The following is a 26,741-nucleotide window of genomic DNA, read 5'->3' as shown; positions in this document are numbered from 1 at the left end:
TATTGTCTGAAATTGATGATGCCTTCTAAAGTGGACAGTTTCACAGAATGGAAATGCAGTTTGTAATTTTGCATGACAAATGGCGCCACTAAACTGCATGACAGCATTACATAATTTGCCTGGAATGAAGACCACCTTTTCAGCCCAGCATTCAAGGCCCTTCATGATCTGGCTCCTTTCTACCTTTGTAGCTTAACTATTTACTACTGCACTATTTACTACTACTCCCTGGTCCTTATGTTTCAGGCCATTTCCTTCAACAGTCCAAGTTGTTTCAAGTCTCTTGGTTTTTGCACTTTTTTCTCCTGCCTGGAATGTGCTTCCTCTCACTGTATTACCTGGGTGGAAACAGGATTTACTTAAACATTTCATATCTGAAGTCTTTAATTAACTCCACAGCTTGGTCAGTTGATTGCTCTTTTGTACTATTATATCCTTTATCCCTTTGTCATAGTATTTACTGCTACCTCCTGTTCCCCCGGAATGACAGCTTCTCTGTGATCTCTTCAGAGGCAACAGCTGTGTGGTTGAATTCCTCTCCATATTCTAGACATTGCCCAGCACAGACAAGGTTCTTTCTGGGGCATCAGAAAGTATTTTTTGACTGACTGGCTGAGAGAAGCAATGCTGGCCCTGGGTATTTTCTTCTCAAGACAAGTAGAAGGGATTTGCCATGAGAGTCCACAGAAGCACTGGAGAAGAAGAGAACTGAGGTGACAGTAACAATCTTACGGCCATTCTTTCAGATGATAACTTCCAGTGCTTCTGTGAAGTCAGATGTTTGCCTCCCTTTTCTCACAAGAAGAAACTGAGAAGGGAAGTGGCAGGTCTCCCCGGTCCCACAGCCAATCAGCAGTGGGGCTGGAACTGCAAACTTGGGCTCCCAACACCAGACCCTAAACTTCCTGCTCCAGCTCCCCTGAATCTGGGCAGGAGTTATAGCTCAAGCCTGACCTGGATGCATTCAGGATAAGGGGTTTCTCCATATGTTGCTTCTGGCCCTGAGAATGCCATCATGATCCTGGGTGGTCCATGATGCTGTCCAGGGTAAGCCCATTTACCCTGAGAGGATGTAGTACCTCTCCAAGTAACCATGGAGTCAAGTGTCTATCTCTGGCCAGCCTCAGGACAACAAAGATGTTTTTTCACCCATCACGGAGCTGTACATTGTGAACAAACTTGAGGAAGCAGCAGATACTGGAGAACCTTCTTGCTCCACTTCTACCATCTATTGCCTGTGAGATATGAGGAAGTCAGTCAACTTCTCTTCCTTTTGGACCCATTAATTCCTGAAACAAAATGAAAGGCACAGGGAATTGAGGGTGGGGTATGGTATAAATAAGCCATGCACCTCACGGCTTTTTGTGATGCTCTAGTCATATAATGAGCAAAGATACGCTTGTGAAGTGTAATGGGATATTTAAGTGTAAAAAAATGTTAACATAAATCAGTGAGTGAATATTACTCTTGCAGGAAAATGCAGATAGGAAATAAGTATAAAATCCAGAAAGCAGTTTAATGTCTGCAGTGCTCATCTATGCCATGATAGGAATTATAAGAGAGTTTAAAGCTGTAGTTTTTGGGATTTGAAGTTGAGGAACTTTTTATCCATTGGTAGTTTAAAGTTTACATTAACAATGTCATAAGCCTGGACCTTTAGCTGGCCACCTTTGAAAGTATATAGAGAAGATATGCATGAGAAAAGGTACCCACAGGGGGGAAACCAAATCACAAAATGAAACAAACAAACAAAAACTTTATCATGATTATAACATTTGAATCTGTGGAATTTTTTTTTTTTTTTTTTTGAGGTGGAGTCTCACTCTGTCTCCCAGACTGGAGTGCAGTGGTGTGATCTTGGCTCACTGCAACCTCCATCTCCTGGGTTCAAGCAGTTCTCCTGTCTCAGCCTCCCAAGTATCTGTGACTGCAGGAGCCAGCCACCACCATGCCTGGATAATTTTTGTATTTTTAGTAGAGACGGGGTTTCACCGTGTTGGCCAGGCTGGTCTCAAACTCCTGACCTCAGGTGATCTGCCTGCCTCGGCCTCCCAAAGTGCTGGGATTATAGATGTGAGCCATTGTGCCAGTCCTGAATCTGTGGATTTAGAGAGGCTTTAGGCCTCTTCCCTCTGTTTGTCCCAGTATTATTAGTCAATACATTGCTTTCATTTTCTGGCACTTACAAAAAAAAAAAAAAAAAGATTTTAACTAATACGTTTCTTTTTAGTTTTTTTCTTTTTAATGCCGGTAACATTCTGTACCAAGAGAGGAAATGCCAATTTGTTACTTAGATGTACAGAAGATTGTTAACTGGGTATATGGAAATTAAGAATGTAAGCATATACAGACAAGGACTGGTGGTAAGGACAGAAAAACAGAATTTAAGAGCTTTGTGGGCCTTGAGATTATCTAGTCTCCCTCCTCATTTGTACAGAGTATGAAACAGGTCCAGAGAGTGGAAAGGGTTTAAAGTAACAGTAAAGTCCTATAGGGGTCACATCTTAAATCAGTATGTCTGACTCCCAAGCCACACTGCTACTGCTGCTGCTCCTTCTTCTTTTGTCCCTTTTTTTTAATGAAGGAAATTAAAAAAGAGAGATACATTTTTAGTTCTTATTTTATTCCAACCCCATTTTTTTCCTTTGTCACTGAACTGTAGTTGATATGTCCTTCCTACTAGTTTATTTTTTCACTATATATGTATCCCCAAAATATATTTTTTTATGTTTTAAATTTTTACCCATATAGTGTACTATGCCAGTATTTTTGTGTCCTGCTTTTTTTTGCTCTATTTTTGTGACCTTTTCATATGGATATATAAAATGCCATTTTGAGGCTATACCACAATATATATATTCCCAAAGAATGAATATTTAGGTAATTGTCAGTTTGGGATTTTTTGTTTGTTTGTTTGTTTGTTTGTTTTCAGTTCTTGTTCTAAAATATCCTTACACATTTCTCCTTTTGCACATGAGTTTCTGTTGTGCATATGCCTAGAATTGCTGGGTCATAGGGTGGGCACATCTTCAGTTTTGCTAGAGAATACCAAACTTCTCTTCAGAATAGTTACATTGGTGTGTCAGGTGGAACTAGAATCTGCTCTGAGTACGTCACAAGATTTAGTGAGGATCCAAGCAGAACAAGAGTGTGAGAACACGTGTGAAGTTGTTGACAGTGCTGTGTCATGAATCATGAAGGGGCAATTTTAAGTCAGTGTATGGACAACAATGGTCATAGGTAGACACTGGATAAATGACCAACTTGTCCTATGAATGAGGTCTTAATTTTATCTACCTTAGGACCATGTCCAGAGAATCAGCAAAAATGATTACATTTAATTATATCTTCATGTTTTGTGAGGGCTTTAGATCTGATATAAACATACAGGAAAAAATCCTTTTTAATAAAGCTGGAAGAGACATAATAGCATCAGTTTCTAGGCAGAAAATCAGCCCTATACAAATTCTAAAGGCTGGTTACAAACTGGACATGTTTTAACATGGTTTAGAATGTTTTCACCGAAAAACTAGCACTGTGCCTTTGTCTCTGAGAAAAATAGATAAATGAGTCAATTATGTGTTTACAGTTTAATTCATATTCAGTTATATTTTGCAGCTTAAAAGCCACTAACAAAAAAATAGAACATAACAAAATAAATCTCACTTGGAATACTGGTTGTTTTGTTTGCTGGTTGGTTCTTTTAGTGTACTTTCCTTTTTACTGTGTTTTTGTTTCTGGGTTAAGATGGTGGCAAACTGGTGATGCTTCATCCACTTTTACTCTCTCACTGAATAATCCATGGTGGACTGGAGAATCTCAATGATTGGTTCACCATACTCTGGCAGAAATTCCTACTGACTGCCATATAGGTAGGGCTTGACTAAGAAACTCTTGGTAACCAATGCAGACTCAGACCTCTTGAAAAAAAACCAGCAGGGCCAAGCTGGATAAAAGCCAAAATTACTATGTTTGCCAGATTACACTATCAGGTTTCGTAGAACAGCTAGGACTCTCATATACCTAAAGATAGTGAAAAGATGTATAGAGATTGCTGAGGTTGGAGATATATGCTGAGTTTAATCTAACACTGTAATCTACAATGGCCTTTCAATGAAGATTTAAGGTATTTGGAATCTGTTCTGCAGACAGAAGGGAAAGTACTGATGATTTTGAGCAGTGACAATAGGATCAGATGCATGCTTTAAAAGGTCCAGAAGTATAAAGGGTATATGTATATTAGGGCTGGAGTGGCTGGAGGCTGGGAGACAAACTTATTGTAAGACTCCACATAAAATCATACTTACCTCACTGAGTCCTGTCCTCAGGTAAATACTGTTAATTAAAAGGGTTTCACCATTTACAGAGCTTTTAGATTATTTATCCTTAATATTATTATCCCCACATGTGCTCATGAGCAAGCCTCTCAGGATCTTCTGCTCCAGTCTTGTGACGGTAGCATGTTCCTGCTTCTGGTGGTGCTAAACCCTGGGCAATCATCTCTTCTAGGAACAGCTGTTCTTCATGGGTGACTGCTGTGAAACCAACAGGATGATCTCTTTTCTATTTAATCCTAAGAGTGGGCATAAGGTAAGCATTTGCAAGATTTTGCTGAAAGTTTTGGAGTGTAAGAAGGAAAATGCTACACTGAATATAATTACAACTATTCAGGCACAGACGCATCCCAGAGTCTCTTACCAAGTTGACTCTCCTGTCTGTCTTCCTTTTCTGCCTTCACTTGGCTTCAGACAGCTCACCTTCCAACCACTGGAAGTGTTTATAGCATCTCCACGTCTGTCCACAAGGTGGAGTTCAAGGCCAAATTTTTCACCAGCCCCAGATACTAGAAGGAGTATTTTTAATTCATTCATAGTCAAGGTAAGGCCTGCCTCCTAGGTCTTCATTTCCTGTTCATACATTGAATCTGACAGTGGCAACATATTCCCTTTGGAGGAAATTCTGTCTAGGCCTAAAGCAGTGTGGTCTAGCTTTATGGTTTGATTAAAGACAATCACACCATGTCCAATATATTTCCTACATCACATGTAGGCCATAAACAGTCTGATCAAGGTTTGGCTATGTCAAGTCCAACACAGCTCCTGGGCATCAAATGATCATAAACTCTGGAGGTTCACTCTCACTCATGGCACCTGTCTTAGCCTGTTTTCTGTTGCTTATAACAAAATACCTGAAAATTTATAAAAAAAATAAAATTTATTTCTTACAGTTCTGGAGGCTGGGAAGTTCAAGATTGAGGGGCCACATCTGGTGAGGGCCTTCTTGATGGTAGAAACTCTCTGCAGTCCTGAGGTAGCACAGGGTATCACATGGCAAGGGGACTAAGTATGCTAACATGGTAGCTTAGGTCTCTCTTTCTCTTCTTATAAAGCCACCAGTTCTACTTCCATGATAATCTGTCAGTGGATTAATCCATTCACAAGGGCAGAACCCTCATGTTCCAATCACCTGTTAAAGGCCATACCTCTGAATACTGCCACATTGGAGATAAAGTTTCAACATAAGTTTTGGAGGGAATATTCAAACCATAGCAGTTCCTTTCTGTGGATTTTTATGCATGCATGTACACATGTGTGTAGAGACACAGAAAGGCCCAGAGAGGCAGAAAACGCATATATACACCTGTACATTAAATCCATCTATGTGCACATATACGAAGTTGTAGAAATAGGACCATAGTATATATCCTCCTCTATAAATTTTTCCACTTATAGAATGTTAACATGTTTGTAGGTTCTTTTATGCAGAGTTACTTCTTTATATAGTATTCCATTGTGTGAATAAAGCATAATTTATTTAGCAAATCCTTGTTGATATATATTGGGACAGTTTTCAAAATTTGGTTATTATGAACAATGCCACCAAGAACATTGTCATACACATTTATTGTGTACTTATGCGTGAATTTCAATAGAGTGACCCATTAATTCAAATATTTATTTCTTATCTTTCCAGGTAAAATATTGGGTAGGTCCTTTGGAGTTCTAGACTCAGTTTGAGATTACAGAAGATATGCTCAACATCCTCCTTTGACCTGGTCCCAGTTTCACCATATTTGATAGATGCTTTATAGTCTCTGGTAAGGAGGTGTACAATTCTCTGATTTTATTACAGTTTTTAGGGAATTTTATTTTGTTCATTTCAACAAGAAAAATTACATAAATAGATAACAGCTCCACTCAAAGCTGTTTTAAATGAACAAAATATTGGACTTTGTGAACAAATGTGATGCTTTTTCTTTCTGTAATTATTGGCTAGCAATCTTATTTTACTAAATCTATACTGACAAATTTAATTTGGTCTATTTATTTGAGTTTAAAGACTGTTTCACACTCTCCCCAGTGAAACAGTCATGGGCCATTGCTATCCTCAAAAGAACTAAATATATAAGAAGCAGCTTTCCTCCAAAAAAGAAGATAAAGTCTTCTTTTCCCTTTAGAGCATGAATTTCAGTGGCACGTAAAACTATTTTAGCAACAATATGCTCACTTCTTCCATGATATGTTTTTCTTCCCTACTAAGTTGAAAGTTTCTCTCAGTTACCATAGCCACTCACAAGTTTTTCTCTACCTAACTGAAGTTGCCCTCTTCTGCTGGTCATTAGGACATTAACTTTTAGAAAGATTTCTGTTTCAGCCTCTTGTTTTGAAGGCAGGCTTTTAATTTCCTCAGAGAAATTGCAATGGAACGAAAATTTGTTCTCTCTTTTACATGTGTACACTTTCATAAGAGACGTAATGTTTTTAAATAAAATTTTTAATTCATGCAAAAGCATGTCTCTAACAGTGTGAAGGTTATAAAGATTAATAATAGTAGAAATATCCATGTACCAGTCACACAGAATAATTCTAGTCAGATATAGTTTTTGTAAGGACAAAAAGAAAATAGATCTAAAAAGGTAAATAAGAGAGATCATTGCATAGTCCTACACAGTTTAACAAAGGTTGTTTAGAAAGGACCCGCTCCATACTTATTCGATTCTCCATTTTCCACTGAATTTCCTTTCCAAACAATGTACAGTATTCTCAATATCTATCAAAATTCCATAAAAGTTATGATTCCCAATTTACACAAACTGTCCACCAAGATGTTTTCTCCCAAACATCACATTCTGGAACCAAGCCATTAAAGACTTAGACTGTGACACAGTTTTCATTATGAGAACCATACACATTGGTGTAATTACCCTCACCTCCCATTTACTACCCTATAAAGGGAATCCCTGTGGCCTTAGACTTACACACACATCTAGGAGCTCTAAGGACCAGGAAAAGTTAAAAGTGAACCAACCACTCAATAAGGTGGCTCTTCAGACCCTTCAGTGCCTACCATGAGGGGGGAACAATTCCACAGGAAATGGCTTAGGCAGAGTCATCCCAAACCTAAGCTGCCTCTACTGGCTAGAAATCAACTGTGGAGTTCCAACCAACAGTAACCAGCCAGCCATACCTCAGGCTTTCATTCTCATAAAAGACTAAACTACCGTAAACCCAAAGTAAAATTCTAAGGCCCCCCCAACCATCTGAATGGACATCCTCCTCTGCCAGGGCACTCTAAAATTTAACCTGAAAGAGTGGTTCAGGATATGGCAGAAAGTGGGGGGGGTCGGACCTACCTCATTATACCCTCCAAAATTAACATAAACACAGACCTTAAATATGATAAGAAACATTCTAATGTATTCTCTCTGAAGCCATCTACCTGGAGGCTCCATCAGGATGATGAAACTTTGGTGTCTACAACCTCTTACTATAGCCCAGACATTGCATTTTATTGATAATAACCAGTTCCCAATCAGAAAATTTTTAAATCTACCTATAAATTGAAAGCACCCCCCCTTCCAGTTGTCCCGCCTTTCTGGACCGAATCAATGTGTACCTTAAATGTATTTAAATGATGTCTCATGTTTCCCTAAAATGTGTAAAATCAAGCTGCACCCCAACCACCTTGGGCACATGTTCTCAGGATATCCTGAGGGCTGTGTCACAGGCCATAGTCATTTATGTTTGTCTCAGAATAAATCTTTTCAAATATTTTACAGAGTTTGACCCTTTTCCTCCACACTATGCCCCTAGTCACCACAAAAGCACAATCCCCGGCTGTTACCAGAAGGTTCCCCCAATTCCCAGATGGAAAGAGGCCAGGAGAGACCAAAATTCAAGCTAATTTGTTAGTTCTCACCATTCTGCCCCCATCCCGACCTCCGCACTATTGGTTGTAAGGCAAATTTTTGTTTTTTTTTTTTTTCCTTGTCAGCCTCCTAGAAACCCTGCCCGCTGCCTAGACAAGGGAATTGCAATGGAGAAAGAGTAGCAGAGAGGCTGTGTGGGACACTGGAGTTTTATTATTACTCAAATCTGTCTCTCCAAGCCTTCCCCGGGATCAGAGTTTTTAAGGATAATTTGGTGGGGAGAGGCTTGGGAAGTGGGGTGTGCTGATTGGTCGGGTTGGAGATGGAATCATAGGGGGTCAAAGTGAGTTTCTCTTGCTGTCTTCTGTTCTTGGGTGAAATAGCAGAACTGGTTGAGCCGGGTTACCAGCCTCAATCTGGTTGAGCCAGATTACCAGACCTGGAGTGCAGTGTCTGCAAAATATGTCAAGCACTGATGTTAGATTTTGCAATAGTGATGTTATTCACAGGAGCAATTTGGGGAGGTTCAAATACTTGCAGCCAGAGGCTGCATGGCCCCAAACCATAATTTCTAATCTTGTAGCTAGTTTGTTAGTCCTACAAAGACAGACTCAGACTGGTCGCCAGGCAAGAAGGGGTAATTTGTTTTGCTTTCCCCTTTGGGAAAGGGCTATTATTAATTTTGTTTCAAAGTTGAACGATAAACTAAATTCCTTCCCAAGGTTAGTTTGGCCTATGCCCAGGAATGAACAAGGCCAGCTTAAAGGTTAGAAACAAGATAGAGTCGAGTCAGTTAGGTCTGATCTCTTTTACTGTCATAATTTCCTCAGTTACAATTTTTGCAAAGGCGGTTTCAGCCTTCCTGGAACAAAGCCTGTGGTTGTTTTCTTTCTTTCTTTATTATTATTATTATTATTATACTTTAAGTTCTAGGGTACATGTGCACAATGTGCAGGTTTGTTACATATGTATACATGTGCCATGTTGGTGTGCTGCACCCATTAACCCGTCATTTACATTAGGTATATCTCCTCATACTATCCCTCCCCGCTCCCCCCGCCTATGATTGTTTTCAAAGTACCTGACTTACACGGCATTTTTAAACTGACCTGGGCCTGCTTTTCTCCTTCCTCTTTTGTCCTAATAGTTGTATAGGGCCAGACTGTGATAATGTACATTTGCTTTTGTCTTTATCCATTGTACTTTCTGCTTTTGTGATTAGGATGTAATGAAGTAGTTAGAAGCATTCCTTCACATTTCTCCAATTGGCTATGCTGACTTTTTATATAAAACCGATATTTGCTCTGCCAGTGCATCTGAAAAATCCACCCGTAGATTTATTTATTTATTTATTTTTATTATTATTATACTTTAAGTTTTAGGGTACATGTGCACAACATGCAGGTTTGTTACATATGTATACATGTGCCATGTTGGTGTGCTGCACCCATTAACTCGTCATTTAGCATTAGGTATATCTCCTAATGCTATCCCTCCCCCCTCCCCCTACCCCACAACAGTCCCCAGTGTGTGACGTTCCCCTTCCTGTGTCCATGTGTTCTCATTGTTCAATTCCCACCTATGAGTGAGAACATGCGGTGTTTGGTTTTTTGTCCTTGTGATAGTTTGCTGAGAATGATGATTTCCAGCTTCATCCATGTCCCTACAAAGGACATGAACTCATCCTTTTTTATGGCTGCATAGTATTCCATGGTGTATATGTGCCACATGTTCTTAATCCAGTCTATCATTGTTGGACATTTGGGTTGGTTCCAAGTCATTGCTATTGTGAATAGTGCCACAATAAACATACGTGTGCATGTGTCTTTATAGCAGCATGATTTATAATCCTTTGGGTATATACCCAGTAATGGGATGGCTGGGTCAAATGGTATTTCTAGTTCTAGATCCCTGTGGAATCGGCACACTGACTTCCACAATGGTTGAACTAGTTTACAGTCCCACCAACTGTGTAAAAGTGTTCCTGTTTCTCCACATCCTCTCTAGCACCTCTTGTTTCCTGACTTTTTAATGTTCGCCATTCTAACTGGTGTGAGGTGATATCTCATTGTGGCTTTGATTTGCATTTCTCTGATAGCCAGTGATGATGAGCATTTTTTCATGTGTTTTTTGGCTGCATAAATGTCTTCTTTTGAGAAGTGTCTGTTCATATCCTTTGCCCACTTTTTGATGGGGTTGTTTGTTTTTTTCTTGTAAATTTGTTTGAGTTCATTGTACATTCTGGATATTAGCCGTTTGTCAGATGAGTAGGTTGCAAAAATTTTCTCCCATTTTCTAGGTTGCCTGTTCACTCTGATGGTAGTTTCTTTTGCTATGCAGAAGCTCTTTAGTTTAATTCAATCCCATTTGTCAATTTTGGTTTTTGTTGCCATTGCTTTTGGTGTTTTAGACATGAAGTCCTTGCCCATGCTTATGTCCTGAATGGTATTGCCTAGGTTTTCTTCTAGGGTTTTTATGGTTTTAGGTCTAACATGTAAGTCTTTAATCCATCTTGAATTAATTTTTATATAAGGTGTGAGGAAGGGATCCAGTTTCAGCTTTCTACTTATGACTAGCCAGTTTTCCCAGCACCATTTATTAAATAGGGAATCATTTCCCCATTGCTTGTTTTTGTCAGGTTTGTCAAAGATCAGATAGTTGTAGATATGCAGCATTATTTCTGAGGGCTCTGTTCTGTTCCATTGGTCTATATCTGTGTTTTGGTACCAGTATCATGCTGTTTTGGTTAGTGTAGCCTTGTAGTATAGTTTGAAGTCAGGTAGGGTGATGCTTCCAGCTTTGTTCTTTCAGCTTAGGATCGACTTGGTGATGCAGGCTCTTTTTTGGTTCCATATGAACTTTAAAGTAGTTTTTTCCAATTCTGTGAAGAAAGTCATTGGTAGCTTGATGGGGATGGCATTGAATGTATAAATTACCTTGGGCAGTATGGCCATTTTCACAATATTGATTCTTCCTACCCATGAGCATGGAATGTCCTTCCATTTGTTTGTATCCTCTTTTATTTCATTGAGCAGTGGTTTGTAGTTCTCCTTGAAGAGGTCCTTCACATCCCTTGTAAGTTGGATTCCTAGGTGTTTTATTCTCTTTGAAGCAATTGTGAATGGGAGTTCACTTATGATTTGGCTCTCTGTTTGTCTGTTATTGGTGTATAAGAATGCTTGTGATTTTTGTACATTGATTTTGTATCCTGAGACTTTGCTGAAGTTGCTTATCAGCTTAAGGAGATTTTGGGCTGAGACGATGGGGTTTTCTAGATATACAGTCATGTCATCTGCAAACAGGGACAACTTGACTTCCTCTTTTCCTAATTGAATACCCTTTATTTCCTTCCCCTGCCTGATTTCCCTGGCCAGAACTTCCAACACTATGTTGAATAGGAGTGGTGAGAGGGGGCATCCCTGTCTTGTGCCCGTTTTCAAAGGGAATGCTTCCAGTTTTTGTCCATTCAGTATGATATTGGCTGTGGGTTTGTCAGAGATAGCTCTTATTATTTTGAGATACGTCCCATCAATACCTAATTTTGAGAGTTTTTAGCATGAAGGGCTGTTGAATTTTGTCAAAGGCCTTTTCTGCATCTATTGAGATAATCATGTGGTTTTTGTCTTTGGTTCTGTTTATAGGCTGGATTACGTTTATTGATTTTCATGTGTTGAACCAGCCTTGCATCCCAGGGATGAAGCCCACTTGATCATGTTGGATAAGCTTTTTGATGTGTTACAGGATTCGGTTTGCCAGTATTTTATATTGAGGATTTTTGTATCAATGTTCCTCAAGGATATTGTTCTAAAATTCTCTTTTTTGCGTTGTGTCTCTGCCAGGCTTTGGTATCAGGATGATGCTGGCCTCATAAAATGAGTTAGGGAGGATTCCCTCTTTTTCTATTGATTGGAATAGTTTCTGAAGGAATGGTACCAGCTCCTCCTTTTAGCTCTGGTAGAATTCGGCTGTGAATCCATCTGGTCCTGGACTTGTTTTGGTTGGTAAGCTATTAATTATTGCCTCAATTTCAGAGCCTGTTATTGGTCTATTCAGAGATTCAACGTCTTCCTGGTTTAGTCTTGGGAGGGTGTATGTGTCCAGTAATTTATCCGTTTCTTCTAGATTTTCTAGTTTATTTACATAGAGGTGTTTATAGTATTCTCTGATGGTAATTTGTATTTCTGTGGGATCAGTGGTGATATCCCCTTTATCATTTTTTATTGCATCTATTTGATTCTTCTCTCTTTTCTTCTTTGTTAGCCAGATTAGTGGTCTATCTATTTTGTTGATCTTTTCAAAATACTAGCTCCCAGATTCATTGACTTTTTGAAGGGTTCTTTGTGTCTCTATCTCCTTCAGTTCTGCTCTGATCTTAGTTATTTTTTGTCTTCTGCTAGCTTTTGAATGTGTTTGCTTTTCCTTCTGTAGTTTTTTTAATTGTGATGTTAGGTTGTCAATTTTATACTTTTTATAAAGTTTTTATTATTATTTTAGAATATACTACTTCTTATTTTTTAAAAAACTTTGTATTTTTTGTAGAGGCGGGGTTTCACCATGTTGACCAGGCTGGTGTCGAACTCCTGACCTCAAGCTACCTGGGAGGCTGAGGCAGGAGAATTGCTTGAGCCTGGGAATGGGAGGTGGAGGTTGCAATGAGCCAAGATTGTGCCACTGCACTCCAGCCTGGGCAACAAAGCTAGAGTCTGTCTCAAAAAAATGAATAAATAAAAATTAAAACTAAAATAAAATTAAAAACTTAGCTGTTAAAGAGCCTCAGGCAGGTCTTCAGGAGATATTCCAGGAGAAGCATTTTTATCATAGAAGGTGATAACCTCATGCATGTTATTACCCCTGAAGACCTCCCAGTGAGACAAGATGTGAAGGCCTGACCCTGTATAGGCCTAGACTAATGTGTGTGTTTCTATCTTACTTTTTTAACACAAAAAGTATGAAAAGTAAAATTTAAAACTGAAAAATGGGAAAATGCTTATTGAGTAATGACATGAAGAAAGATAATATTTTTGTACACATGTACAGTGTGTTATTGTTTTAAGTAAAGTGTTATTATAAGAGTCAAAAGTTAAAAATAAAATATTTATCAAGTAAAAATATTACAATAAGCTAAGGTTAATTTTTTATTGAGGAGAGAAAAAACTTTTTAAAATAAATTTAGTGTAGCCTATATGTACAGTGTTTGTAAAGTCTACAGTAGGGTACAGTAATGTTTTGGGCCTTCGCCTTTACTCACCATGTACTCACTGACTCAACCAGAGCAACTTCCAGTTCTGCAAGCTTCATTTATGGCAAGTTCCCTATACAGTTGTACCATTTTTCAATAATTTATAACATATTTTTACTGTACTTTTTTATACTTAGATATGACTAGATACACAAATACTTACCATTGTGTTACATTTGTCTATAGTATGCAGTACAGTAACATGCTGCAAAGGTTTGTCGCCTAGGAGCAATAGGCTATACTATGTAGGTAGGCTATCCCATCTTGGTTTGTGTAAGTATACTCTGAAATGTTCACACAGTAATGAAACCACCTAACAATGCATTTCTCTGAAAGTATCCCCATCACTGTGACACATGACACTATATGTGTTTGTGTGTGTGTATATGTGTGTATAGTATATATATAATCAAGTAGTTTATAATGGATTATAATGAAAAGCCTGTAGAAAATTATGCCCCAAAGAAAATATTATGCACTGTATCAGCAAACATTTGTCACTAGACTTTCTCTAAAAGATAATTTAAAATGTGTATAAAAGATGCCTGCCAAGAGCAAAACATACTTCTCTGACTCGTACAGGAAAGTATGAAAGGGCTCATCATTGAGTATATGGAGTCACAGATCTGATTAGGAAAATAGATAATGACATTTCATGTATTGTAATGGGCTATGGGTTTAAAAGTTTCTTCCAATATGTGTTTAAAATTTTAAGATTAAATACACTTTTTAAATGTCTCTTAGGCAATATGAGTCAGAAAACTTGATATGTAAAGGAGTTTTGCAAGTATATATTTGGCACATTTTGCTTTCCCTAGGAAAGGTAAGTGTTTTAACTTCTCAAGACTGCCTAAAATGATAGAGAAATAAAAAAGCATAGTAAATACCAAGCTTGACAAACCTGTGCAATAGACATATCTTTGCATCTTTTAAGATATTCTGCATATTAATCAAGATGGCAAATGCTGATATAGCACTAACCATGTGCCAGATACTTTTGTGAGGATTTCTATATATTAGTTTAATTCTCATAGGACATTATGATGTAATTACTATCATTAAGAGGTTACAGTCCTGGTTATCTTTTTTTTTTTAATTTTTATTTATTTATTTATTTATTTATTTATTTTGAGATGGAGTCTTGCTCTGTTGCCTAGGCTGGAGTGCAGTGGTGCGATCTCGGCTCACTGCAAGCTCCACCTCCCGGGTTCACACCATTCTCCTGCCTCAGCCTCCCGAGTAGCTGGGACTACAGGCGCCCGCCACCACGCCCAGCTAATTTTTTGTATTTCTAGCAGAGACGGGGTTTCACTGTGTTATCCAGGATGGTCTCGATCTCCTGACCCTGTGATCCACCTGCCTTGGCCTCCCAAAGTGCTGGGATTACAGGTGTGAGCCACCGCGCCTGGCCCTACAGTACTGGTTTTCTATTGCTGCCAGAATACGTTGCCACAAACTTGGTGGCTTAAAATGACACTCATTTATCTCATAATTTTGTTGGTCAGAAGCCAGTATCAGCCTGTTGGACTTTTATCTGAGAAGAATCTGCTTCCAAGTTTTTTCAGGTTGTTGGTAGAATCCAGTTTTTTTTCAGTTATAGGACTGAGGTCCCCATTTTCCTTCTGGTTGTCAGTCAGGGTCCCTCTTATCTTCTAGAGGCTTCTCTCTAGTCTTTGCAAATGGCTCCCTACATCTCAGATCCAGCAACATGCATTGAATCCTTATGCTTGTAATATCTTTGACTTCGTCTTCTGCATCTCTCTCTTGCCTTCTTCTTCTACCACCAATTATGAAGTTCTCTGTTTTGGTGACCCCTTCCACCAACCCTAATTTACTCCACACTCTCATAAAAAAACATTCAGGCCTATCAACAGATAACACAAAGATTCTTTGTGGTAACAAAAAGTTTCTAGGCAAAGATGCTACTTCTGATATTCAGTGTATTATTCCCTTAACTTTAAGCTGTGTCTTATCACCTGTAATTCTATAAGCAAGTGCTGTTGTCTGACAGAAATAAATTCTAATGTACATCTCTGCTGGCAATTTGAGTTTCCATAAGCAGTCCTCAAAGACAAGGTCCAGGATTCTTTTCTCTAATGGTGAAAACCACTAAAGAGATTGTCATGTAAATAGTCAAGAAAAATGTAAAGGTTTTGTCAGGCATGTGCACTGAAGGCAGTGGGTGTCTTTTGCATGGTATATATCTTTAGCAAACCTTTGCTTTACTATCATTTATGAGGTTGCTCTATGAAACTTTACAAGAGAAAGAAAACGTCCTTGAACAGCAATGCAGGATTGTTACCATGGTGATGTCAGATATGCTGCTACAATGTGAAAGTATATCCCATAGGAATTTGGAAAAAACAAACAAACAAACAAACAAACAAACACAGGCTATCTACCTCCTAGCAAGATAGAGGGAAATTTGATCAATATCCATCTGTATGTCCTTTTCATACCAATAGCCCACAGTTAAGTAGGCCTCTTGCCTCCGTATCATACACCACTCTGGTAAACCAGAAGCATCCTTTTATGACAGAGGTATAATCAGACAAGCTTATCAAAACACTTCTATGGAACTTATATTTTGAAATGCCAAACATTGGATGTCTTGACTACCACATATCTTCTGTCTAGAGGAGTATTCAATTTCACTATGAATAGGTCTCTATTAAGTCTCAGTTGTGTTGACATTGGGCCTGATCATTTGACTGAGGACAGGTAAGGGAGAGTGTAATCCAGCTTGCTACTCACCTAGAATAACATGATGTGAGGGGGCAGGGAGTAGACACCTAGTCATCTTCATGGTTGCAACTTTATCTCTTATAATCTGGCTTGTATTGAATGATCTCCAGTACTACTTGAAATATTTTCTGGATTGCTAGCGGTGCAGATGCTATATTGAAAACATTCACATTTGTGTATATGACTCAAGACTTAGAATCATTATCAAACGGATTTTTAGTCTGGCATCTAAATAGCAAATGGTCTTACAGCAAGAGCAACAGATACTGGTAAGTTGCTTATTAAGTCAGTTTCCAGTACTCACACAATGCAATTAGCTGAGAAGTATTATATCTTTAAAGTTATAACACCATAATAATGCTACTTATGAAGCAATGATTACCTTTTTCCAATTCCTTTCTGTTAAATAACACCTAAATAATTTTCAGAAAGCACAATATAGGTCATTTGAAACTTTGTGCAAAAAAAAAAAAAAAAAAAAAAATCGTAAGAGCCCATGAATCAGTTGAGCCTGTTCTTCTAGCTAAGCTATTTTTTTCTCCATTCATGAAGAGATACATTAATTATGTAGCAAATCATTAATTTTCGTGGTAAAGTCTACTAAGTTGTACTTCTCTTTTAGTTTGGATCACAAGACTATAAATTATATCCTGTAACATTGTGGTCCATGCCCCTCCCACATTTATAATTATCACTACTGTTAAAGTTAGCTTCAGAGTAACGTATCCAAGAAATTCAGAATTACTCTTATATTTACGAATGTGATTTAAGAACTCTCCTACATCAATCTCGCTACATATGTAAGAACACAAATTTGTTTAAATTACCATCCTGTAACTAATTCATGCTGTATAAAAACCTCAGGGGCCCTTATCTTGAATCAGAAACTTTTGATACCAAAGGCATAGTTAAAATATTTAGTTGGCCCTAAAGCACTTGGATTTCTCCAAGCTTCTCATTCTTACAGCTTACATGAAATTCCCATCTACAGGCTTAGGTGCAAACTGTCCTTATCACAGGATTTAAAAATCTGATTTGATTCAGATGGTCCAGGTGAGAGGAAAACAAAATGTCTGATCTGAAGGGCTGTGGGGAATACTGGGCCTTTTGAAACCCCATTGTGACTTAGACGTATTTTGGAGACCTGGCTTGTGGAACAAGCAGATACTAGATCATAACTATAGGTATTAAAAGGTGATGACTTTTGGCCCAGAGGCATATGGGATTAGTGACCTGGAATCACTGTTAGAATCTTTGGAACCCAGTGCCATTTTTTATTATAGTGGTCATAAATACTGTCTGTTGACTTTATTTCTAACCATTCTGAACTGGATGGAATATATAAAACCATCATAATCGCAATTTCTTGTGTTTGACAAACATTTTAGTGGACAGAGTTAACCTTTTGATAGTTAAAATCTTCAGTGCATTTAAGGCTCTATCTATGTCTAGGCATATACACATACACACACATGCACACTCACACACTAATGCAGTGTTCAGAACATCCACCACCCTGATATCTTTAGCTGCTGTAATGTCTCCCTCATGAGACTTTTCCCTGCTTATTTATTATTGAGTAGAGATGAATGAATATTTATTGAACTTTTAATGTCAATAATTCTTGGTATTTAGCAATAAGAGTTTCAACTATTCTAACAAGTCCTCCCTTTAAGAGTTAAAATGCTCATTATTAACAAGGTCTCCATGCAGGTTTTTTTTTTTCTTCTACCAGAATCACCTATCCTCACTTTCTTGAGCATTTTCTGATGATTCTCTATATACTTCCATTACAGCCATTTAAGTCAAATATATTTTTTAATTAAAATTTTGTATTAAAGTTATACATGCACATAGTTTAAAGAGTCAGCTAATTCTGCAGGGTATGTGGCTTAGTCCATTCTGGTTGCTATTAAAAAAAGAACTATAGATTGAGTAGCTTACAAACAACAGAAACTTATTTCTCACAGTTCTGGAAGCTGAGAAGTCCAAGATTAAGGTGCGAGAAGATTACATGTCTTCTGAGGGCCATCTTCTGAGACATAGAAGGTATCTTTTCACTGTGACCTCACATGGCAGAAGAAGGAAATAAGCTCCTTTTGGCTCCTTTTATAAACACTCTAATACAAGTGACAAGGGCTTCACTCTACCTAATCACCTCCCAAAAGTCATATCTCTTAATAAACTATTCAAGTCTCAAAATACGAATTTTGAATGGACACAAATATTCAGTCCATAGCAGTGTGTTAAGGCAAACAGCAGTCACCAATCCACCTCTCTCCATTTCCACTTTGAATTTTCTGGTTTTTTTTTTTTTTTTTTTTGTTATGTATCTTTCTTTCAAAATATTAGGCTTATATAGCAACTTATTGGCTTTTCAGGTTTAGGCATAGTTTATCTGCATTTCAACATGCAAGATGAGAATCATTTCTCTTTTTTCTCTCTGTGCCTCAGTCATCTGTTTGTGCCTCAACTCCTCCTCCCTCCAAATTATAATTTTTGTTAGACAACTGTATAGCATTTATATGATTATATGTGGTTTTTTTTTACAGCTGAGCCATTTATTAGACTGTGATTACTATTTCTTTCCTGCACAACATCTTGTTTTTTCTGGAATTAAGATTGGCCTTTTCCCCCACGTACTTGATTTTTGTATGTTCTTATTACTTACCCAAAACTAAAGTCTTTGCTAGCTATCAAAATCTCCTCTCATACAGTTATTCACAGCAGATTTTTTATCACTTTTATTTTCCTTATGTAGTCTCTTCTTAGCCTTCTGACTTGAGGCAATCTGTACTGATTGCCCTCCTACCTGATTTTGGATCACTTTTTTCCTGTAATTGCTACCTTTCTCTTTCTGAGTCCAGTTATTTGCTTTGGTTCCACATATCCTTCATGTAATTAATATGCTGAGAAAGGCTTAGGGCCTCTGGCTCTTAGGAGCATAACTTTAAGGTATCTTCAGCTCTCCTAAGTACAAACACAGTTTGGTTTAACGATGGCATAGGAGAAGGTAGCCTCTCAGAAATCCATCTCTGCTGCTGCTTTGTCAAGGATTTTCTGATATATGAATGTAGCTGCTACTCTTTCTTTCTTATGTCAATTCTAAAAAATATCTTTTAGAGATTTATGAAATAGCAATTTTTTTGTTTAAAGGAAAGACTTAGGTGTATGTGTGTGTGCATGCCTGTGAGTATCTTTGTTCTTACTTTGAAAATGTGCCTGATGAGATTAGTGTTTCTCCAAAATCGAAAAAAAGAAAAATTTAAGACTCTGTTTTATTGTATTTTTACAAAATAGTTTAAACACAAAAGGGAAATCTAGATTATCTTCTCTTATGATAAGAGTTTGTGTGTGTGTGTGTGTGTGTGTATGTGTGTGTGTGTGTGTGATTGTGGAAACAAAAGGCTGAGAGGCTTTAAAAAAACCAGGAAAAAGATGGTTTTCTTTACCTCAAGACTCAAGACATGTGATGGTGTACCTCAAGACATGTGGTGGTGTCAAAAATAGATTAAAAACAAACCACATAAACAATTCTTTTATTGTAGAGTGGAATTCAACTTTGCATAATGCAGGGTACTCCTCTTTCAGTAAAACTGGATGATATGGTTTGGCTGTGTGTCCCCACCCAAATCCAAATCTTTTTTTTTTTTTTTTTTTTTTTGAGATAGAGTCTCGCTCTGTCACCCAGGCTGGAGTGCAGTGGCATGATCTTGGCTCACTACAACCTCCATCTCCCGGGTTCAAGCAATTCTCCTGCCTCAGCCTCCTGAGTAGCTGGGACTACAGGCACATGCCTCCACCCCCGGCTAATTTTTGTATTTTTTAGTAGAGACGGGGTTTCGCCATGTTGGTCAGGCTCATCTCAAACTTCTGACCTCATGATCCCCTGCCTTATCCTCCCAAAGTGCTGGGGTTACAGGCGTGAGTCACTGTGCCCTTCCCCAAATCTCATTTTGTAGCTCCCATAATTCCCATATGTTGTGGCAGAGACCCGGTGGGAGATTATCGAATTATGGGAATGGGTCTTTCCCATGCTGTACTCATGATAGTGAGTGGATCTCACAAGATCTGATGGTTTTAAAAACAGAAGTTGCCCTGCACAAGCTGTCTCTTTGACTGCTGCCATCCATGTAAGATGTGACTTGCTCCTCCTTGCCTTCTGCCATGATTTTGAGGCCTCCCCAGCCTTGTGGAACTGTAAGTCCAATAAACCTCTTTCTTTTATAAATTGCCCACTCTCAGGTGTGTATTTATCAGCAGCATGAAAATGGACTAATATACTGGACCACCGGGATAAAGAGAGAAAGATACGTTTATATTTAAATTATTATATGAGAGTGAACAATACTAATTGGACAGTATTTGGGTTATGTTGCTTTAAAAATAGTTCTTCTTCACTTTGATACTTGAAATCTAATCTAGAGACAAGGCTTTTAGAATTTTCCCGTAATCCAGGGCTTATTTCTCAGAAGGCAAGACTTTTTTAAAATGTACATTTTTTTCTGCCTTGATGCTTCTATCCAGAACCAATTAAGCCAATGGGGGAATTGTTAGTTTAGTTTTGTATATTCATTCCTATGTTCATATAATATTATACTACTAATGTATAGTTTTATTCTCATAAATTAATTTTACAGTGTTTTGACTTGTTACAAATTATTTTTTGCTTTGTTCATTTGGTTTATTTTATTTGTATGGGTACAAAAGGAGGTGATTAATATATAGAAATTCCCATGTGTTACAAAACTGCAGTCATAAGAAATTAATTGTAGAGGATTTGGAAAAGTTTCTAGACTCTTGGCCTAGAGCCATATTTTTATTATACTTCTATTATATTTTATGTACTTTATTATGAAGGAAATATGTCCCTTGCCCTCATCAGTTCATTTATTCCAAGGTCAAGAAACAAGAACAATCTAATTTGCTTCTAGCAAGCTTCAACTATGGTACCTGTATTTAAGAAAGTTAAGAACTATGTAAAGGTCTGAGATTTTACCTTATTTGCAAGCTAACAAACTAGCTTGTCTATTTGATACATTCTAGACTCCTACATCAGGGACAAAAGGCATTTATTACTCACAGGAACAGCAGTAGCCAGATTAACATTATGGTGTCAGTTCCCAAACCTGAATTCCCACAGGTATTGCTTGCACACTCAGTGAGGTTTATTATAGGAGACGAACCATAAGATAAGAAGACCTGATCTTTTTTTCAGCTTTATTGACAAAATTGTATACATTCAAAGTGTAGAAGATGTTTTAATATACAGCATACAATATACAATAAATATCTTGATTATCACAAGCTAATTCACAAATCCATCACCTACTTTTAAAAGAAAGTTTTTAAAATGTGATGCATTAACTACAGCAAATAGTTAACCTTTGTGTGAGTGCTGAGAATACTTATTCTCTTAACAAATTTCAAGTATATACGATATTATTATTAATTATATTGTCATGTTTTATGGTAAATCTCCAGAAATTATTTATCTTATAGCTTCAAGTTTTTACCCTTTGACCAACATCTCCCTATTTCTCATTCCTGATGACCCCTGATAACCACTGTTCTACTCTGCTTCCCTGTGTTTGATGTTTTTAGATTCCACATATAGGTGAGATTATACAGTATTTTTCTTTCTGTGCCTGGCTTATTTCACTTAGCATAATGTTCTCCAGAATCATGCATCTTGTTACAAATGACAGGATTTTTTTTTAAAGCTGAATTGTATTACATTGGGTGGTATTATATACATATATATATCACACTATATATTTATTACATATTGTATTATGTATAATATATCATACATATTATATATAATATGGTGTATTTTATACAATTGTTATTTTTATGAAAAATCGCATTGAAATTTTGATAGGGATTGCATTGATTCTGTAGATCACTTTGGGTAGTATGGACATTTTAATATTATTAATTCTTCCAATCCATGAACATGGGATATTATTTTATTCTTTTTGTGTCCACTATAAACTAGAATTTCTTTATTTATCTATAGACACCTAGGTTTTTTCTGTATATTGGCTGTTGTAAATAATGCTACAAGAAACATAGAAGTGTTAATATCTCTTCTATGTACTGATTTCATTTGCTCTGGATATATACCCATAAGAGGAATTGCTGGATTTTATGGGAGATCTACTTTTAATTTTGTGAGGAACCTCCATAATATTTTCCACATTGGCTATACTAATTTACATTCTTAGCATCAGCTACAAGGGTTCCCTTTTCCCCATATTCTTACCAACATTTGTTATATCTTGTCATTTTAATACTAAGCATTCTAAAATGTGAGGGGATATCACATTGTGTTTTTTAGTTTTTTAATTTTTAACTTTTGTGGGTATACAATAGGTGTATATATTTAGAGGGTACATGAGATGTTTTGATACAGGCATACAATGTGAAGTAAGTACATCATAGAGAATGGGGTATCCATTACTTCTAGAATGTAACCTTTGTGTTACAAACTAATTGTACTCTTTTGGTTATTTTTAAATGTACAATTCAATAATTATTGACTATGGTCCACCTGTTGTGCTATCAAATAGTAGGTCTTATTCATTCTTTTTATTTCTTGTACTTATTAATCATCCCCATCTCCCCCATAATCCCCCAATACCCTTTCCAGCATCTGGTAATTATCCTTCTACTCTCTATTTCAACGATTCAATTATTTTGATTTTTGGATCCCATAAATAAGTGAAAACATTCAATATTTGTCTTTATATGCCTGGCTTATTTCACTTAACATAATGATTTCCAGTTCTATCTATTGTTGCAAATGACAGGATCTCGTTCTTTTTTATGGCTGAATATTACTGCATTGTGTATAAATACCACATTTACTTTATCCATTCATCTGTTAATGGACACTTACGTTGCTTGCAAATCTTGGCTATTGTGAACAGTGCTACAACCAACATGGGAGTGCAGATATCTATTCAATATACTGACTTTATTACTTTTGGGGATATGCCCAGTAGTGGGAATGCTGGATCTAATTGGTAGTTCTATTTTTAATTTTCTGAGGAACCTCTAAATTTTTTTTCATAGTGGTTGTACACTTGCATCAACAGTGTACAATTGTTCATTTTTCTCTACATGCTCACCAGCATTGTTTATTTCCTATGTTGGATATAAACAATTTTTACTGGTGTGAGATGTTAACCCATTGTAGATGTGATTTGCATTTCTCTGATGATAAATGATGTTGAGCACCTTTTCATATGCCTGTTTGCCATTTGTAGGTCTCCTTTTGAGAAATGTCTATTCAAATTCTTTGCCCATTTTTGATCAGATTATTAGATTTTTTCCTATACAGTTGTTTGAGCTCCTTATATATTCTGTAGGTTGTGTCTTCACTTGGTTGGTTGTTTTCTCTGTTCTGCAGAAGCTTTCTAACTTGATGTGATCTCATTTGTCCAATTTTGTTTTGACTGCCTGTGATTCTGGAATATGACTCCAGAAATTTTTGCCCAGAACAATGTCAAGTAGATTTTCCTCAGTTCTTTCTTGTAGTAGTTTCATAAGTTTGGGTTTTAGATTTAAGCCTTTAATCCATTTTGATTTGATTTTTGTATATGAAAAAAGATAGGGGTCTAGTTTGACTCTTCTTCATATGGATTTCCAGTTTTCCCAGCAACATTTATTGAAAAGACTGTCTTTACCGCAGTGTATGTCATTGGCACTTTTGTTGAAAATGTGTTCATTGTAGGTGTGTGCATTTATTTCTGGGTTCTCTATTCTGTTCCACTGGACTATATGTGTTTATGCCAGTATCATGTTATTTCCACTACTATAGCTCTGTAGTATAATTTGAAATGAGGTATTGTAATTCTTCCACTTTTGTTCTTTTTACTTAGGATAGTTTTGGCTATTCTGAACATTTTTTGGTTCCATATAAATTTTCAGATATTTTTTCTATTTCTGTGAATAATGTCATTGGTATTTTGATGGGGATTGCATTGAATCTATAGATTGCTTTTGGTAGTATGGACATTACAAAAATATGGATTCTTCAAATTCATAAACCTGGAATATCTTTCCAATTTTTGGTTTACTTAGTGACTTGCATTAATGTTTTAGTTTTTATTCTACAGATCTTTCACTTCTTTTGGTAATTTTTAGGTATTTTATTTTATCTGTAGCTATTATAAGTGAAATTACTTTTTGGCTTTTCTCTTTATATTGTTCTCTGTTGGAATATAGAAATGTTACTCATTTTGGTATATTGATTTTGTATCTTACAACTTTACTGTATTTGTCAATTCCAATAATTGTTTTTGTTCGAGTCTGCAAGTTTTTCTAAATATAAAATCATACAATCTGCAAATGAAAATAATTCGACTCCTTTTTTCCAATTTGGATGCCCTGCTTTTCTTTCTCTGGTCTCATTGCTCCATCCAGGACTTCCACTACCAAGCTGAATAACCGTGGTGAAAGTGGGCATCCTTATCAGGTTCCAGATCTTAGAGCTGAGGTTTTCAGTTTTTTCCCGTTCCCAAATGATACGTTTGGGTCTCTCATATATGGCTTTTATTATGTTAAGGTATGCTCCTTCTATACCCAGTATTTTGAGAGTTTTTATTATTAAGGGATGTTGAACCTTATCTAATGCTTTTTCTGCATCAGTCGAAATGATCATATGGTTTTTGTCCCTTATTCTGATTATATAATGTATCACATTGATTTATTTGCATATATTGAATCATGCTTGCATACAAGGGATAAATCCCATTCAGTCATGATGAATAATATATTCAATATATAGTTGAATTCAATTTGATAATATTTTTTGATGAATTTGATAGTATTTTGTGAAGGATATTTGCATCCATATTCATCAGAGATATTGGTATTTACTTTTCTGTTTTTGATGTTTCTATCGTTTAGGTATCAGAGTAGCTGTGGCTTTGTGGACTAAGTTTGAAAGTATTTCCTTCTCCTGTATTTTTTTGGAATAGTTTGAGTAGGATTGGTAGTAGTTCTTTCTTTAACTTTTTTTTTTTTTTTTGCTTTGTTTTTTTGAGAAGGAATCTCGCTCTGTCACACAGGCTGGACTGCAGTGGCACGATTTTGGCTCACTGCAACCTCTGCCTCTTGGGTTCAAGCGATTCTTCTGCCCTAGCATCCTGAGTAGCTGGGACCGTGCCTTAGTGAGTGCCACCACGCCCAGCTAATTTTTGTATTTCTAGTAGAGACGGGATTTCACCATATTGGCCAGGCTGGTCTCCAATTCCTGGCCTCGTGATCTGCCTGCCTCAGCTTCCCAAAGTGCTGGGATTACAGGCATAAGCCACCATGCCCAGCCTGGTTCTTCTTTAAATGTTTGGTATAATTCGGCAAAAACCACTGGGTCCAGAAATTTATTTACTTAGATACTTTTTATTATGGCTTCTATCTTGTTACTCAATTTTGATCTGATCAAGTTTTCAATTTCTCCTTTTCCTTTCTTTTCTTTTTTTATTTTCTTTTCTTTTCTCACTCTCTCTTTCTTTCTTTTCTTTCTTTCTTTTTTGACAGTTTCTCTCTGTCGCCCAAGCTGAAGTGCAGTGGCATGATCTTGGCTCACTGTAACCTCCACCTCCCGGGTTCAAGCCATTCTTCTGCCTCAGCCTCCCGAGTAGCTAGAACTGTGCCTTAGTGCACACCACCATGCCAGCTAATTTTTCGTATTTTTAGTAGAGACAGGGTTTTACCATTTTGGCAAGTCTGGTCTCGAGCTGCTGACCTCAATGATGAGCCCTCCCCCCTTAATTTCTCTATTTTTTTTTTTTGAGACAGAGTCTCACTCTGTTGCCAGGCTGTAGTGTAGTGGCACGATCTTGGCTCACTGCAACCTCTGCCTCCTGGGTTCAAGTGATTCCCTTGCCTCAGCCTCCTGAGAAGCTGGGAATACAGGGGTGTGTGCCACCACGCCCAGCTAATTCTTTGTATTTTAGTAGAGTCGGGGTTTCACCATGTTGGCCAGGATGGTCTCGATCTCCTGACCTCGTGATCCACCTGCCTCAGCCTCCCAAAGTGCTGTGATTACAGGCGTGAGCCACCGCACCCAACCTCCTTAACTTCTTTATCATTCAAAGTTGGTAAGTTTTATTTGTCTAGGCATTTTTCCATTTCTTTAAGATTTACCAATTTATTGGCATATAGTTGCTCCTAATAGCCACTAAAGATCCTTTTAATTTGTGCGTTTCAATTTTAATGTCTCATTTTTATCTCTGATTTTATTTATTTGGATCTTCTTTATTTTTTTGTAGTATGGCTAAAGGATCATCCATTTTGTTTATTCAAAAAGCAAACTTTTTGTTTTATTGATCTGTTGTATTATTTTCTTTATTTCTGTTCTGATCATTATTAATTTTTTCTACTAATTTTGGGTTTGGTTTGCTCTTGCTTTTCTACTTCTTTAAGATGCATTGTTACATTTTTTATTTGAAGTTTTTTTTTTCATGTAGGCACTGATAGATACAAACTTTCCTGTTAATAGTTCTTTTATTATATCCCATATGTTTTGTTATGTTGTGTTTCCATTATCATCTGTTTCAAGAAAATCTTCTGTTTCTTTGTTAATTTCTTCATTGA

The 26,741-nt window shown here is 37.0% G+C and overlaps 1 long non-coding RNA gene across 3 annotated transcripts in view; it reads left to right on the top strand.

Annotated features, from left to right (window-relative positions):
• Window positions 1–26,741, top strand: part of LOC129025056 (uncharacterized) — an 84,737-nt gene that overhangs the window by 1,296 nt on the left and 56,700 nt on the right. For 2 of the 3 annotated variants that reach the window (XR_010125504.1, XR_010125503.1), the window contains exons 2-3: window positions 4,510–4,590; window positions 5,974–6,097. This is a non-coding gene — a long non-coding RNA (uncharacterized LOC129025056). Of the gene's footprint in view, window positions 1–4,509; window positions 4,591–5,973; window positions 6,790–26,741 lie in introns of those variants that run through there. The other variant, XR_008497161.2, reaches the window with a different exon arrangement.

Source organism: Pongo pygmaeus, chromosome X (genome assembly GCF_028885625.2).
Source record: "Pongo pygmaeus isolate AG05252 chromosome X, NHGRI_mPonPyg2-v2.0_pri, whole genome shotgun sequence".
NCBI classification, from domain to species: Eukaryota; Metazoa; Chordata; class Mammalia; order Primates; family Hominidae; genus Pongo; species Pongo pygmaeus.
The sequence above is the reverse complement of the archived record's forward strand: the minus strand, read 5'-3'. Positions and strand labels throughout refer to the sequence as shown.